We start from the raw sequence: 17,557 nt of genomic DNA on the forward strand, positions 1-17,557 counted from the left end.
ACAGTGGTAACTGCCCCACTGGCTGATTAACAGCTCTCACTGGCCCGAGGACTTATTTTACGTGGCTAAGAACCATACCCACAGTGCCTTTATAGGGTCGACAACTCCATCAAGATTGAACTCCGGACCCAGCACTGTCTGAACTGGGCATATACACCATACCCACAGTGCCTTGACATAAAATAGGACCCAGCACTTTCCCCTAGCTCGACCACGTCAGTTATTCTAGTTCTACAGGTGGAGTGGCATGCCATCCAACTCCACCCCCGTTCAAAGTTACAAGAGCAGTGGTGTGCATAATTTAACGCCATCCAAAGGTCATTAACGAAAGAGGAAGAAGGGAAGGGGCAAATTAGTAGTAGTAGTAAAAGAGTTAAAGGTCCCAATGTTTGGTTGAATCCAGAGCAAAGTAAGCATAAAACAGCATTTTGCTAAATCAAAGATAAATCTGTTGTGCAGAAAATTTCTACATTTTTACCGCTTTTTAATTACTTCACAAATCGTATATCAGCGGTGCATGGTCCCCTCTTAATTTAATAGTAACCAAGTCTAAGACTTAAAACTCAAAACGATTTTCATGTTAATCTATTTGATTCTAACTCTGGTCTCATTCTTTTGGGTACAAGTAATAAAATATCCTTACAGAATTTCAAGTATTATCTGTTCGTAAACACTGACAGTTCAACGACAATATATTTTCTTCATGCTATGTAAAGTCTTGAGAAATTATTACCATTTTCATTTTTCATTAGTCTCTGCGATACCAATGTTTCTTTAATAACCATTGAATTTATTTTATATCTTGTTCAGCAAATTCAAATATTTTTTCTCATTTGGGACTTGCAATTATGATAATATCAAGGGTGAATGAACAGTTTACCATCTTGTTACTTTATGAAGAATTAATCACAGGTACATGAAAAGCAGACGATCATGAAAAGTAAATAAATATTTTTCTTCCACATGCAAGCAATGAAAAAATTAATTTTCAGCAGGAAGAGACTTTGGTTTCATTTCCATGTCTGAGAAACTTTTTTACTCATGACCCGTATAATTAAAACTCAAAAGGTCGGCCAGAGGATCAGTGAAACCCAACCATTAAATTGGACTAGCTTCTGAATTCCTGGCCCACTTTGAATTCTAATAAGTAAATATATAGGTGAATAAAATAAATTAGAAAAAAATATGTTCAAAACCTATCATATAGAACAGAGGGGGCACCCATTTTAAGTGTGCTTGCCCAAATTGGCCAAATTTTTGATGTAAAATTTTAGTTGAGAATTCTTCTCATGTATAAAAAACTAGACAACAAAAGTTCAGGTGTTAAAAGAGTAAAACCACAACTATTTCCTTACATAATATTAGAAAGTGATGATACATAGGGGTTGACTTGATGATACATAGGGGTTGACTTCTGGTTTTTTATAAGTTAAAATAATTCACTTTACATCATTCAGTAATGTGAAACTCTGTGGATTTTAAAACTATCTGGTCAAGGTAAACACCCTAAGAAGTCCTAGATATTTAATTTGGAATTTATGGTAAAAAAAATTAGTTAATTGCTATTACTGATGAACGTACGAACATTCATATTTACTTGTGGATCAGTTAGTCCTAGTTATTGAAGTGACAAACTTACTACATCTTTGAACCAGCAATTCAGCAATTTAGTAACGTGCCAGACTCCCTTCTCACCTCATTTAAAAACTATTGTGGAGTAAAACATCGAACAACAGTAGTTCTTGAATAATAAAAGTATTAATTGCATTGTCTTCAATAATAGTTGCATTAAACATTCAGTAAAGCAAAAATACAGCAGAAGAAAATATAATAAAAACTTGAATCTAAAATCACAAAATCGGTAAAATAAGGTTTTGTCAACTTAAATGAACTTATGCCTTTACAATACATCCAATTTTCTCCTAAACAGAACAATTCCTTATAAAGCCCTTGACTACAGCAGCAAGAGACTTATAAAGCCTCTCACTACAGCAACAAAGACTTTACAAAGCCTCTGACTACAGCAGCACAGAGACGAACAAAGCCTCTGACCACAGCAGCACAGAGACGTACAAAACCTCTGACTACAACTACAAAGAGACTTGCAAAGCCTCTGACTACAGCAGGAAAGACTTAAAAAGCCCTTGACTAGAGCAGCAAAGAAAAAATACCAATAAAGTATTAGCAGACTAAGGGGACCAGAGGTACCCAGAAGTGATAACAAATGAAGTGACCTATGGAACGACCATAGACAAGGTCAAGACGTCACAGCAGCGGAGCAAAATTACAAAGGGTCAATTTTCCAGGGCTGTTAAGTCACGGCATAGCAAAATCTGGCATTAGTTTCTTGGACACTAATTTTTTTATCTCCGCCATTATTGGTATGGGTTTAATTGTATAAAAGTCATAGCTGAGATAGGTCTGTCCACTGTATTCAGGCAGAAAACATAGCTCTGTGTACTGTATTCAAGCAGAAAACATAGGTCTGTCTACTGTATTAAAGTGGAAAATTACAGGTCTGCCAACTGTATTAAAGTAGAATATTACAGGTCTGTCTACTGTATTAAAGTAGAACAGCACAGGTCTATCAAACTGTGTTAAAGAGAAAAGTATGGGTCTGTCTACTGTATTCAAGCATAACAGCATAGGTCTATCTTCTGTATTAAAATAGAAGAGCACAGGTCTATCTACTGTATTAAAGTAGAAAAGTACAGGTCTGTCTAATGTATTAAAGCAGAACAGCATAGGTCTGTCTACTGCATTAGAGTAGAGTAGTAAAGGTCTGTCTACTGTATTAAAGTAGAACAGCATATGTCTGTCTACTGCATTAGAGTATAGTAGTAAAGGTATGTCTACTGTATTAAAGTAGAAGAGCAAAGGTCTGTCTACTGTTTAAAGTAGAAGAGCAAAGGTCTGTCTACTGTTTAAAGTAGAAGAGCAAAGGTCTGTCTACTGTATTAAAGTGCAAGAACAAAGGTCTGTCTACCATATTGAAGAACAAGAGCAAAGGACTGTCTACTGTATTAAGTAGAAGAGCAGAGGTCTGTATACTGTATTAAACTAGAACAGCATAGGTCTGTCTCTGTATTAACGTAGAACGGCATAGGTCTGTCTACTGTATTAAGTAGAAGAGCAAAGGTCTGTCTACTGTATTCAAGTAGAAGAGCAAAGGTCTGTCTACTGTATTAAATAGAAGAGCAAAGGCCTGTCTACTGTATTCAAGTAGAAGAGCAAAGGCCTGTCAACTGTATTCAAGTAGAAGAGCAAAGGTCTGTCAACTGTATTCAAGTAGAAGAGCAAAGGTCTGTCAACTGCATTTAAGTGAAAAGATAGGCCTGTTTGTTGTATTCTTATGAATATCACTAAAGTTATAAAATATGTTTCAAAAAAAACAACCAAAAATCTTAATTTTAAAAGTTCTACTTAAATAACTAAAAAACTAAAAAACAACACATTAAATCTTAATTTTAAAAGTAATGCGTTACAAAAAGTTAATTTTATCTAAAAGCGTTTCAAAAGAACTCTGGAAATTAATATTTGAATAAAAATGCTAGTTTAAATAATAGTAACTTAAATCTCACGAAATATTTTGAAATAGGTCTTCTGTAATCTTACCACACAAAATGCTAAACTATTACCTGTGTTAATAAGTCTTTGCTAAAAAGGCAGAATTCTATAAAATAAAAATTTTGTTTACTTAGAACATAAGCAATTCAGTTACATTTTAAACACAAAACCTTAGTCAAGATACATTAACTACTAAAATTGGCTAGAATGATTGGCTTACCACCTGAGAGAAAATTAATTAGCTGGTTAGTAGTTTGAACCTCCCATACACCTATTCCATAGGTCATAAGACATAGGTCATAAGACCTATGGAACAGAGTATGAGAGGGGCCTCAACTCCTACAGGGGGCCTCCCCTGTAGGAGTGGAGGTAAAAAAAAATGTTAGTCTGGTTGGACGATGCACGACGTTTTCATTGAACAAACCTGGGGAGTAGTAGTCCATTTTTTAGCAACTTGAGAAAAGGTTATCCTGGCTTAAGAATTTTGACTTCAGTTATTTCTCACAAGTGAAGTTAGCATCATCAAACGGTTTAGATTTCACAAAAATCTGGAAGCATATAAATTTTCATTACAGCTGTAATGGATCTTATTTGATAAAAGTACAAACCAGCAGCAGTCACATCTATACATGATTCAAGGTAGATACAAAGCTCCAAAAGAAGTAGCGCCTTACATGTCAAGTAAGATTTTAAAATTCATCAAATTTCATAGCATATTACAGGTTGAATACTAACCTTTACGGATCATCAGAGACCTCCCGCTCCTGAATAATATTGTTTGTAGCACAGAAATAACTGATCCATGGCCTACTCGAGTTCTATTAACCTATGGGTGGAAAATGGACGAACAAACCTCTGCAGACCCTGGGAGACTCGCCACGTCCTCTTGTGGACAAAAGTCAAACCCTTGAACAGTCTAAGTACAACCGGTGAAGAATTCTTTCCTTCTCCTCAAGCAGCAGGGAATGGTCGATAAATCGTCTGATTCCGTCACTAAAACACGCAATAGCACTACCATGGCTACGAGACTTCCTTCTCCCCTAAGCGAATACTCATTACGTAAAGATTCAGCACTCAGCTGCTCAGTTTGCTGAGAACCCCGTTACTGTTACGTCACCATCAAGGACCGTGGAGTCACCAGTCTTGAAACTTGGACAACTTACGCGAAAGACTGTAAAAGACCTGTTGTTCCTTTAACGCTAAATGTTTGATTCTGCGTTTTATAACTTCTCGGTTGTTGTATAAAGTTCCTCGTGTGTGTGTGTTGGGGTTTGGGGACGGATAGTGCCGTCACTGTCCATCACGTGGTGTACTATAGACTTACTAAGGGTTACCTTCAGCGTCCTATCGGCCCCTTGCTGCACCAACTTTTTAGACCTTACTTTAACTCTGTCCTGTGAGAAATTTTAAATCATTTACTTAAATTTTCATTTACATATTGATGCATTAAATATTACATTTATTTTGTAACTTCAATTTGTCATACAAGTATTAATATTCAAGTCGAAATCAAAGAAATAAGGTCTTTATTTTGCAATGCATATAAAGTTAATGTAAAGGACATCACGACGCATGCGTTGAGGCTCCCGCGCCATAAAGGAGCGTCATCTCCATTTCTTGTACTTCTCATCAAGAAATTCCCCAAGCTAGAGATGAATGGAGGTTGGATGTGAACCTCAAGGTCTTCAAGTAAAAGCCGGCTCAAGTGGCTGTAGAGGATCCTTCCCCATCCTCAAAAATTGAATCAAATTTTGACTTAAAATCTAATGAGCCTACTGAATGAAATATTTTGTTAATAAGGATTTCCGGGAGTGCTTCAATCACCAAGAAGCCCGGTTATTCTTGACAAGAAACATTTCGTCGAAAACCTATGTACCCCCTACTTCATGACAAGCCCTTATATGCAGGTAAGACCTTATGGAGTTTTGATTCTCGACTTGAAAATGCATTTTCCCAGATCAAATTAATTGTGTAGTGTGAACTTACAATCCCTGAGTCGTAGTTCAGGGAGCGCAGGCTCGTTCAAAGAGAATTAGAAAAAATAGTTCGCGCACAAACTTTCTTCTTTTCGACGAAAATGAGAGCGTGGTTGCTCTTCACGCCTTCGTCATTGTTTTAAATTTAGTTAATTCTCTCACACACGTCCGACAGACAGAAAAAGGGGGTGGTTTGCCTTTGTTTCCGCGTGAACGTCGGTAATTTATCAGGATGCCAAATTAGCCAAACATCATCATTGTATCACCTTGTGTTTTTTGGTGGTGCAGGCTTGTTCCTTGAATTCCTTTATTTTTAAGTGTTTGCTTACTGTTTCTGCCGTATAGCCTAGTAGGGCCTAGTGTTTATATAATTTTCCTTGCTGTGTTCTAATGCTTAGCCCATACAGTTTTTCTTGCTTTATGTTGATGCACAGCCGAGTTAGGTTAAATGTAGCCTATATATAATATTTTCTTGCTGTTTTTGCTGCATAGCCTAGTAGGGTTAAGTGTGTCTCATTTTTCTTGCTGTATTCTAATGCATAGCCCATACAATTTTTCTTGTTTTGTGTTGATGCATAGCTGTTAGGTCTAGTGTAACCTGTTTAATTTTTTGCCTGCTGTAAAGATGCATAGCCTATACAATTTTCTTGCTGGTTCTAATGTATCGCCTAGATAAGTTAAGGTGTAGCCTTTATAATTGTGCTTGCTGTTATGATGCATAACCTAGTAGGGCCAAGTTTTGGGACCGCAGGCTCCGTTCAAAGAGAATTAGAAAAAATAGCTCTTACAGTCCCCACTTCCTTTCTTCAATCTTTCCGTCCAACCACTCCAACTTCTCTTTTCACTGTTTTAACCGCCGAATGACTGAAAGTGCACCAGTGCTTGACTTTACACCCAAATTTTCATAAATTAAACGTTGATAAACTGGTTTCTGTGCATCATAACAGAAAACTTTTATCAATAATTTGCTGAACAAAAGAATGAAAATTCGCCCGTTTATAAGTAAATCTGCACGCTGTAAAAAAAAAAAAATTAAATACCCTAATCTTACATGTTAAGGGATATAAATTGCCAAAGGAAGTTTTGTTGACGCTTTCCCCATCAAATGTAAACGTAGTATTGACGTATGTATAATGTATTTATGTATGTGTATATATATACATATATATGTGTATATATACATATATATATATGTAATGTATTATGATGTATTATATATATGTGCATGTTAGCAAATTTAATAGTAACAGTGATATATATATATATTATATATATATATATATATATATATATATATATATTATACATATATAATGTGTGTTTGAATGTGTATGTATGTATAAATACATATATCACAAATGTAAACATAATTCTGAACTGTTCCCTTTCCATAAAATTCTGCATTAATGAATAAATATAATCAAAAGTAAAGCTCATGCTTTTTGAAAGGTCCCTGAAGGGAAACGAACCCCACTTGAACTGCACAGTGCATACACTGTATACTCTATTCCGGTTTTGACTCCTCTATGCTCTAGTGATGTTTTGAAAATCTGGGTCCGTTACATGGAACCGAGTCAGTCAGCAACAAGCTGGAGTGGTGTGCAGAACCTTGGCTGCGGTAATCAAACATGCCCAGCATTTGTGCTGTTAGTGGCTGCACATCCAATTACGAAAACAAAGATGGAACTGTTTTTCACAGTTTCCCACGAGATAAGGCTTTGAGCGAAAAGTGGGCCACATTTTGCAGTAGAGAAAATATACTGTAAATCTACAAAAAAAGACATGAGGATGGAAGCTTACATTTCAAAGATTAATTATCTAATTGAATGCCAAATTACATTATAATGTGTAAGATGCTTTGTTCATTTCCCTCTCTCATTTCTACTTATTTACTGCGGTAACTTCTTATGAATTACTAAGTAATTACTTCAGTCTAAACATAATAATGTTACACAGTAATTTACTGATAGAGTACAGTGTAAATTGGCCACTCCTCAGCAATATTAACTTTAAGTAAGCTATAACAAGAATAGACAGAAACATTACGTATATATTTTAATCATCATACTGTTTATATTTTTTTCTTTAAATACGAATGATATACTTGAAATTAATAAAGTTAAATAGTGTGACTGAGAAGTGGACAAAATAACAGATTAAAATAAAAGTCCCCCATTAATCACTCCATTTTCTATAATTTAGGATACCCAGGCTAGGTGTTTTCATCACCTGCGAACGAACAGACATGTCTTTTATTAGACTTTGATCTGGACATGGCGACCTTGATGGTGACGTCAACTAGAACTATCTTAAATTAAGTGAAAACAAACCCCACGTGTTGCATTTATTGCCGCGATATCAACGAAGCTCTTCGGTTTTCACTTTGCTGTTTCATCGACGATTACTTGGTTGCGTTATATTAGACATAACTCTTGTTTAAAGGTTTAACGTAAGTGCAATTTCGTGCGTTGTACTGTGATGTCCAGGGAGGCTTGCGTGGAGCTGTAGCGATGGGAATTTCAGGTCTCTGCTACCGCTAGGTCGGATTCTATTGTTTCGCTTGTTGCCCCTGAGAATTTCTGTTACGAAATCAACGTTTGAAGTTGTTTTTTAAAAATTTGCTTATACCGGATATAAGTTCAAAAAGTTATGACGTTTAACATCCGTATATTGAAGTTTTCATTGATCTTAACTTTTTAACTACACTAGCCAAACCTAAACACTCCCATACCAGTCATTCGTGGAATACAGCGTATACTATTCTTGGAAATGCTTGATTGTAATATCGAACAGCTATCCTAAAAAAAAAAAAAAAAAAAAATCAGGTTTTCATATAATTATTATCGTATAAAAATTTGCTCAATCTGTTTCAAGGTCAGAAGTCAAATATATATGTACTAAATATTCAATCTTTTTCAGGTTTTGGTTATTTCCACGGAGAATTTTTCCATAGTACATCATTTTAGATTTTATTCAAGTTAACAACTGGAGACTTATAACGTTCTGATGTGTTCGGTATTCTATTGTGAAATTCCATAATTTAAGTGGTTTGTGTAGAAGCATTGCTTTTGAGGACTTGCCTGTTCTTAAATGCGGTAAGAATGCATTTCATACTTGGTCATTATCACCTGATACTTGGTCATTTTACCAATATAATCACTTTAAATTACTTCCAGATGCTAGTGAATCAAACTTCTTGATGTAAGGCTAACTTACCAAATTCTCTTGTGAGAAATGGGACTCGAGTCAAAATTTTGAACCCAGGAGAACTTTTGTATCTGCACAAACGGCTAAATGGTATACGTTACTCTTCAAGATTGGCTTATTAAAAGTGAGGGAAGTTTCCTCTGAGTTAGATTTTTAAAAATATTTTTTCAGGAATATTAACTTTGTGGTATTGATATTGCATTGGTTTAAAAACTAAATCTGTATTAGGGAAAACTTTTTCTTATTACGTAATTGTTTTAAAAAGATTGACCTAAACTACAGTTTCTGCTCAGTTCAAATTTAACCAGTGTTAGTAATTTAGGTATATCTTGACTCGTTGAAAAAGTATACCTTAGTTTTACCAGACCACTTGAGCTGATTAACAGCTCTCCTAGGGCTGGCCCGAAGGATCAGACTTATTTTACGTGGCTAAGAACCAATTGGTTACCTAGCAACGGGACCTACAGCTTATTGTGGAATCCGAACCACATTATAGTGAGAAATGAATTTCTATCACCAGAAATAAATTCCTCTAATTCTTCATTAGCCGGCCGGAGACTCGAACTCGGGCCTAGCGAGTGCTACCCGACAACACTACCGACTCTCCCAACGAGGAACTTTGACTCGTTGAAATTACGCTAATACAAATTTGCACAAAACTAAATAAACCGCATACTAAATAAACTCTTGGTTAAAAGTTGATCAGATCTACTTCAGTAATGCCAATTAATTGTTTTAGAAACCCGATATAAGATTTTCCAAGTAATTTTTACTTTGCATCCCTGGCGGCGAGAATTTTCCTTTACAGTCCCGTAAGTTTTGTTTCCTATCACCAATCGTCGCCTAAGTAAGGGAGTTCCAACAGAGGGTCCGAAGGCAGCTCAATTGGGTATACGATCATATACTGTAATTGCCTTGTTGAGCTTTTCATTAAGATTGAGTAATTTAAAGACGTTGTTGGCCTTCATGATGGCCACGCTTGCGTGATTTTTCGAATTTATAGTGAATTCTTCTTGAAGATTCGGTCTGGCAGTAACTTTCAAATCATGGTTCCTCTTTAGGCTTGCCAACCCTCCTGGATTTGCCAGGATTCTCCCGTATTCCTGGATATTCTCCAGTCTCCCGAGATGGCTTCAAAGCCTCCCGCAATTTTAGAAAAATATTCTTTTCAGTAAAATGGAATCTCCATTTTTTAAGAAATTGTTATCAGTGGGCCAAAGATAAACTGCAATTGTCACCCCGAAGAGGCATAGACTTGCCAACTACCTGGTATAAAAATCCGGGAGATTGCGTGCGCGCACACACACACATACACCACAAAATGCGTTTCTGTTTATGCATGCCAACTTCCTTAGTGGTGCTGCTGTTTCTCTCGTTTGTTTGTTTCTGGTTAGTGTACTTTGACTTAAATCACGTGATCACCCATTGATTAATTCAGGTGGGACTAGTATGTTTGTATGTGTGTATGTATGTGTATATATATATATATATATATATATATATATATATATATATATATATATATATAATATACATTTATTATATATATACATACATACATATTAATCCCACCTGAATTAACCTTAATTCAGGTGGGACTAGTATGAATGTATGTATGTATGTATGTATGTATGTATATACATACATACATGCATGCACACTTGCCCCACCCGAATTAATCAAAAACAAGAGAAACAGCAGCAGCACTAAGGAAGTTGGTATGTGCATAAATAAAAACGCATTTTGTGGTGTATGTGTGTGTGTGTACGCGCACGCAATCTCCCGGATTTTTATATCAGGTAGTGTGCAAGCATATGCCTCTTCAGGGTGGAAATTACCGTGTAGAAAGTCAGACCTCCGGGTGGTAGCACCCGAAACTTGGGCAGAGGGGATTAGTCTTTAGGTTAGGAACTGGCTTAGGAAGGGATGAGGATTGCGGGGGTTGAGTACACAGGAAGGACAAGTAGGGGAAGGGGTGAGGAGGTTTGCTTTTCTTCGATGGTGGATGGCGAACTTCGTCGGTACAGTAACCTGTTCCGGGTGGTCTTCTCACAATGAAGTAGTCATTGTTGCCTCACGAACCCTTACATAAATACCCTGACTCTTCGGCTTATCACCGATATCCCAGTAGACAGCTCACGCCGGGATTTGTGCAAGACACCTGAAAACGTAAACAGTGATCAAACGGGGAGGGTTTCTCATTATATAATTAGACTTTTAGTAAGGTACTGGACATTTCTTTATGAGTGAAACATGGTAGATCTTTGTATAATATATATATGTATATATATATACATATACATATGATAATACAAATTTCTGTCACGTGGATGCGTGACATTCGAACCGATGCCTGGTTTAGAAACAAAGATAGACGGTAACTTTAGACCGAACTAACAAGGGAGACTGTCAATCTTTGTTTAAAAACCAGACATCTGTTCGAATCCTGCCCGGAGTCGCTGCACTTGCCAGTTACAATTTCCTTTGGGTACAAGTTATTCCCAAGGTATAGTGAACTGGATATTAAATATTTGTGGCGTAGCTGAGGTGATTTGTGCAATGCACTTGGGGAGGGGTGACATTGGTATGCTGCAGGTGCGCCTTCCGCGTTGGTGTATGTAGATAGGTATGTGTATATATACACATATGCATTCATATACATGCAAATATATACTATATATATATATATATATATATATATATATATATATATATATATATATATACAGTATATAAAACATATTACCACAGGTGAAAAATAAGAGACAGTGTAGGTCCTGACAGGTTTCCACTTTACTTCCAAGCCACTGACGAAGGACTGTCTCCCTAGTATATATAATGTATATTTGTGATTCCTATTACTATGTATCAGTCCCTCGTCAATGGCTTAGAAATAAATTCGAAACCGGTCAGGACCTACACCGTGTCTCTTATTTATCACCTGTGGTAATGTGTGATAAACGAATCACGAGTTAAGAGATTATAATAATATAAATATACATATGTATATGAATATCTGTCATTCACCTTCGCCCACGACTCGCTTGGACTAACCAACAAGTATAATCCGTGAGGTCACAGAGGTTCTTGCAAAGGATTCGAACCATGACTCTCTTATTAGTTAGGTGTATATAAAAACTCCTGAACTACGGGAACATCCCGTAGGCCGGTTGTGCCGTGAGTGTACTTCACACGCGGTGTACTGTAGGCATTACTTAAGGTTCTTTGCAGCGTACCTTTGGCCCCTAGCTGCTCTCCCTTTCATTCCTTTTACTGTACCTACACTCATATTCTTTCTTCCATCTTACTTTCCACCCTTTCATAACAATTGTTTCAGAGTGCAAATGCGAGATTTTCCCCGTTACACCTTTGTAACCTTTTACTCTCAATTTTCCTCTCAGCGCTGAATGACCTCATAGGTCCCACGCTTGACCTTTGGCCTAAATTGTAAATCCTGTGCTCTACGAGAACGCGTTTAGTGTAATGAATGTCTGAGCAAAGATAAACAGTAAAATGTTTTGGATGTTTCTGTTTCATGCCAGTCGCTTCCTTTGCCCCACCACATTTGTTATTCGTTCTTGTTTCCAGTGTTTCAGAGGATGATCCTGATCTGAAATTCTTTTGAAGTTCGCATTTTCTGCACATTTCCGTTTCCGAGGTAACTAAGCGACATCAATGCGTAGCTGGAAAAATAGCAGTCTCTCAAAGTAACCAGTTTCTTAGAAACCTTCTTCAACCTTTACTTCTAGATATATACATACGCGAGGGAACATTGTTATTGACATATAAATATCGTTTATCATACTTCGACATATCCTAAAAAATCGAATATAACACACATTAGGTTCCGTCACTATGCGAGTGATGCCGATACGCTGAAAATAATAACGCAACCAAAAAAAAAGTGTCAAAACAAGGCACTAGGTGCGGTTTCCCGAAGCGTAAGCGAAGGAGGGTAGTGCGGCCAGTGCACCCCACGCGGGGCGCTATAGGCATTACAAAGTTCTTTGTGTCGTTTCTTCGGCCCCCAGCCGCAAACCCTTTCATTCTTTTTTCTGGACTCCGTTCACATTCTTTTCCGTCTTACTTTCCACCCTCCCCTAACAATTGTTTCATAGTGCAACTGTGAGATTTTCCTCCTGTTACATCTTGAAACCCTTTTTACTTTCAATTTCCCTTTCAGCGCTGATTGACCTCACAGGTCCCAGCGCTTGGCCTTTGGCCTAAATTTTTTATTCCACTCCACTAGGTGTGTTTAAATAGACGCTAATGAAAAGCAACTCACTCATCGTACATGTATATAAACTGTTATCATTATTGTCATAAATGGTAATAATGCAAATAAGACTAACCAAAAGAATTGCTGAGAAATATTATAACAGCCAGGAATACCACCAAGAAAGGGAAGCCACACCACACCGTATGAAACCATGTCAGTGACCCTTCGAATACGAGTAATAATTGGAGGAGGAGAAGGCCTTCTGTGCTATCAGCCGAAGGAACCTCTCCTCTACATTCCAGGCTCAGAATATCAACCTCAACATTCATCATAGAAATAAAAGGATATCGCAGCCTCTGATGGCAATTAACTTATGCTATGCTGAGACACAGATAAGAATGACCTATTAAAGGTAGATTTTAATGAATCCTGCAGTGGACTGACGAAGACATGACATTCAAAGAGGATCTCTTACCACTGATCAAGAGTTGCGTTTTATGATAATGTTATCACCGCCAAAAATTAGGCCTAAAGTAAGAGGGAATATACAACCGGGATTTGAAACGTTAAATAATGCATAAGATCCCAACTACCTAAAGTGCTTTGAGACTTCATTAAATATATATATATATATATATATATATATATATATATATATATATATATATATATATATATATATATATATATGTGTATATATGTATGTATATATACACATCTTTATATATACATAATATATATATATATATATATATATATACATACACACACACAACATATATATACATATACAAAACAAGAAAACCCTTCCTCCAATTCCCACACAAAATTTACCATCCTACCCAGCATACATAACTGGTTAGTACACACAATGGTGACCTATAAACGCCACACCAACACACTCATTGTACCACGAGCAGCACCTGTTCACCCGTTGTCTCCTTATCCATACCATTTGGCTATAAATGGTTCCTCCCGGTTGCATGATATTCATTCCACCCTTCAAGGTGCCAATGTGACAAAAGGAGAAAAGTTGGGCTAAACGAAAGAAAGTCCAATTAAATTGCTAATATCATGTGTTCCCATGAATTTTGGAGAATCATTTCAAAATACGAAACCAGAAAAGATGCACTTTAAAATTAATGCCGGAAAGACTGGTATGATATGATATTCAACTCTAAATATATATATATATATATATATATATATATATATACACATATATATATATATATATATATATATATATATGTGTGTGTGTGTGTGTGTGTGTATGCATATATTTGTAATATACTGTATACATATATATATATATATATATATATATATATATATATATATATATATATATATATATATATATATATATATATATATATGTATATATGTGTGTGTTTGTATAATATATACTAAAAGTAGAATATATTATTGCCGTGACTTGACTTGACTTCTGCTTTCTATTTTGGACTACGAGATGAGTGCTGACCTCCCAATTTGCGAGCTAACTTTAATTGAAATTGTATTCCTTCGAAGGTTGATCAATTGAAATTGTATTCCTTCGAAGGTTGATCTAATTCCAATAACAGGGTACTTAAAAACTAAGAGGGCAATACTCACGATGCTTTGGAAACATATATAAACTACGTAGAGGAACGTATCGGAAACGGATGATGCGAAAATTATGGAATTTGAACCCGGAGAAACGGTTTCGGACGAGGTCGCCTCGCATTTCAAATGCTGAATTCGACGGTTTAAAGCTGAATGCAAAACGCAAAACCACAATAAAAATAATAAAAAAAGGATCGTATTCCCTGATCCATTAATAGGACCGAAAATGAGGAAATTATATTACTTTGCGTGAAAAACTTGCCTCAAATAGGAAAAATTAAGTTGCTGGCCTCATGAGGTATTGGAACCTAGATCGAGAGGCAGCCAAATAAATTTCGGTGTTGATTAGAACTCTCTCTCTCTCTCTCTCTCTCTCTCTCTCTCTCTCTCTCTCTCTCTCTCTCTCTCTCTCATTTAATGCACGTAAATTCTACGTATTCGACATGGTAAAATAAAGGGTATACTTGGTGAAGAAAATAAGAACAAGTTGAAAGAAAAGTTAAGCTTCCGAGTAATGCTGTAATTTTGTAAATCTCAGTTACCCTCACCGTTCACATTATTTAAGAGCAATTCAATAATTACAAGATAATTTCCTCATATTTCAAGAAAGTCTAGAGTAATTCACAAGCTAATTTTGCAGAATTGTCGAAAGAAAAATGTAGTTAAAACCACCACCACGGGGCGCAGTGTTAAGAGCAGTCATCTCACAGACTAAAGGACCCTAGTTCGATTCCCGAACCGAACGAAGAGGAAGGAATAAGTACGATCCCTAAAACCCGGTAAGCCCCTGTTGGCCTAAGAAGTTCAATAGGTATATATTATTAGTCAATGTTATGTTGAGGAGATAAAAAGAGAGGAGAGAAAAACAAATAAAATGCATTTAATGGAAACTGTAGGGCCTCGACGAGGTAACCATTACCCAATAAGGGTGAAACTATTCATAATAATCTCTCTCTCTCTCTCTCTCTCTCTCTCTCTCTCTCTCTCTCTCTCTCTCTCTCTCTCTCTCTCTCTCAGGAGCACAAAAACTCCACTTCAGCTGATCCGTTACACGTTTTGTCCATTTTAGTTCCCATTCCCTTAACAATAAGGACTAAAAAATATCACCGACATTATGTAAACAAATTTGCAACGAAATTGCTTCCCAGTGTCTGCTTCTGATCGCATAATTAACGCAATTCGAAGCAGCCGTTTCCTTCCAACTGTTCTTGAGATGAGAAAAGTCTTACTCCGGAGGTGCATCCTAATTGGGAAGCTTAATTCCTCCGTTTCTTGTTAAGAGTAACAAAGGAGGATGTAATTGATATCTTGTAAAGCATTAAGATCCTTAGTAGACTTTGGTGCTGGTTCATTTATATTTAAAGGGAAAGTCTGTGGCCGAAAAGGAATTAACAATTATAATGTAGGTAAGGTAATAATTATTATCCATGGTCATACAAGAGAGAAATATAGGAATTTGCCAGTTGCACTTAAAAAATTTTATTCCCCAATAAGAATGTTAAAGGTGCTATAGCAAAGTACTATTATACAAAATAATTTTAACGCTTTTGTTTTTATTACTGTCCAGTAGCTGTTTCTTCCTTCTTCTGAGCTAAGCACATTTTGAGTTCTTTATTCAGTTCGAAACCTGTAGCCATTTTGCACAAAATAAAGACATGCGAATTACAGTTTCATTTGGATTCTCTAAGTTTTTAACACGATTCTAGTATTTGAAATTATCATTGTACTTGTAAAATATAAAAATTCACGCTTTACCTTTATAATTATTTAGTGATTTATTTCTTATACTTACGACTACTGTGTTAGAATTAGCGGATCTTGACCGCGAATGAAGACAAGAATAATGAATCCAGAGAAGAATTAGTTTGTGTAATATACAGTATGTGTTGTAGGATGTGAAATACTGGTACATTTGAAGATACTTAACAAACTTAAATTAATTTTATTTTCGTGCTGTGTTGGATTTATAATATATATATATATATATATATATATATATATATATATATATATATATATATATATATGTACACAATGTATATATATATATATATGTATATATGTATATATATATGTATATATGTATATATATATATATATAATTATTATTATTAATTTATTTTTTTTAATAACTCACCTTTCTTTATATGTATGACAAATTTAAGGCTTGTCCCCTCCAATACACTCGCCAATTGCACGAATACATTGCTGCAGGTCTTCTTTTCTACTGGTCGGAGGCATGGAGGAAATCAATTTCTGTCAGCTGTTTCAACACATCCGCCGTTTTCTTCTTTACAGCATCAACTGACCCAAAACGTGAATTTTGAGTTTTGACTTGCTTTGACGAGCTTCCTTTATTCTTGGTGATGATGGTGTTTTCCAGTGCATGACTGTCTTTTGGTTTCAGGATAATACTGGAAGATCAGGTTTCGTCACAAGTGACTACTCTGTGAAACAGATCTGGATCTGCGTCAAGTTGCTGCAGAATGTCAACACTAAATCCTTGCGACACTCTTTTTTGCTCTGGTGTGAGAACCCTTGGTACCACCTTTGCACAAACTTTCTTCATGTTAAGATTCTCTCGCAAAATTTTCCATTCAGTGTCTTTGTCAATGTTCGCTGATTCACCTATCATTCGAACACTGAGTCGGCGATGTTTTCAAACAATCTGACTGATTTTTTCTACATTTTCTTCACTTCTTGAAGTGCAAGGCCGTACAAAGGCGTTCATCATCTTTGGCAATCTCACGTCCCTCGCTGAATCTTTTGTGCCACTCAAACGCGCACGAGAGAGGCAGGCAGTCAATCCCATAAGCTGTACTAAGCATTTGAAAACATTCTGTTGGTGTTTTGTGCAATTTTACATAAAATTTCAGATATACACGTTGTTCAACTTTTAAACTTGGCATTTTTAGGCCCACTACAGAAAACACCACAAAACTAAATGGCGACTCGCAATCAACTGAATGTCATAGTGTTG

The 17,557-nt window shown here is 36.1% G+C and overlaps 1 protein-coding gene and 1 long non-coding RNA gene across 3 annotated transcripts in view; one reads left to right on the forward strand and one right to left on the reverse strand.

Annotated features, from left to right (window-relative positions):
- Positions 1-1,344: 1,344 nt before the first annotated feature.
- Positions 1,345-4,706, reverse strand: LOC136843226 (uncharacterized). The gene is made up of 2 exons (XR_010854491.1): positions 4,303-4,706; positions 1,345-4,115 (listed from the first exon to the last, which is right to left on the reverse strand). It is a non-coding gene; the product is annotated as an uncharacterized lncRNA (long non-coding RNA).
- A 411-nt stretch (positions 4,707-5,117) lies between these two features.
- Positions 5,118-17,557, forward strand: part of Usp30 (ubiquitin specific protease 30) — a 170,490-nt gene continuing 158,050 nt past the window's right edge. Inside the window, exon 1 of one of the 2 annotated variants that reach the window (XM_067111307.1) lies at positions 5,118-5,474. The gene's annotated coding sequence lies outside the window, so the exon portion shown is untranslated. The remainder of the gene's footprint in view (positions 5,475-17,557) is intronic. The other variant, XM_067111305.1, reaches the window with a different exon arrangement.

Source organism: Macrobrachium rosenbergii, chromosome 11 (genome assembly GCF_040412425.1).
Source record: "Macrobrachium rosenbergii isolate ZJJX-2024 chromosome 11, ASM4041242v1, whole genome shotgun sequence".
Taxonomy (NCBI): Eukaryota; Metazoa; Arthropoda; class Malacostraca; order Decapoda; family Palaemonidae; genus Macrobrachium; species Macrobrachium rosenbergii.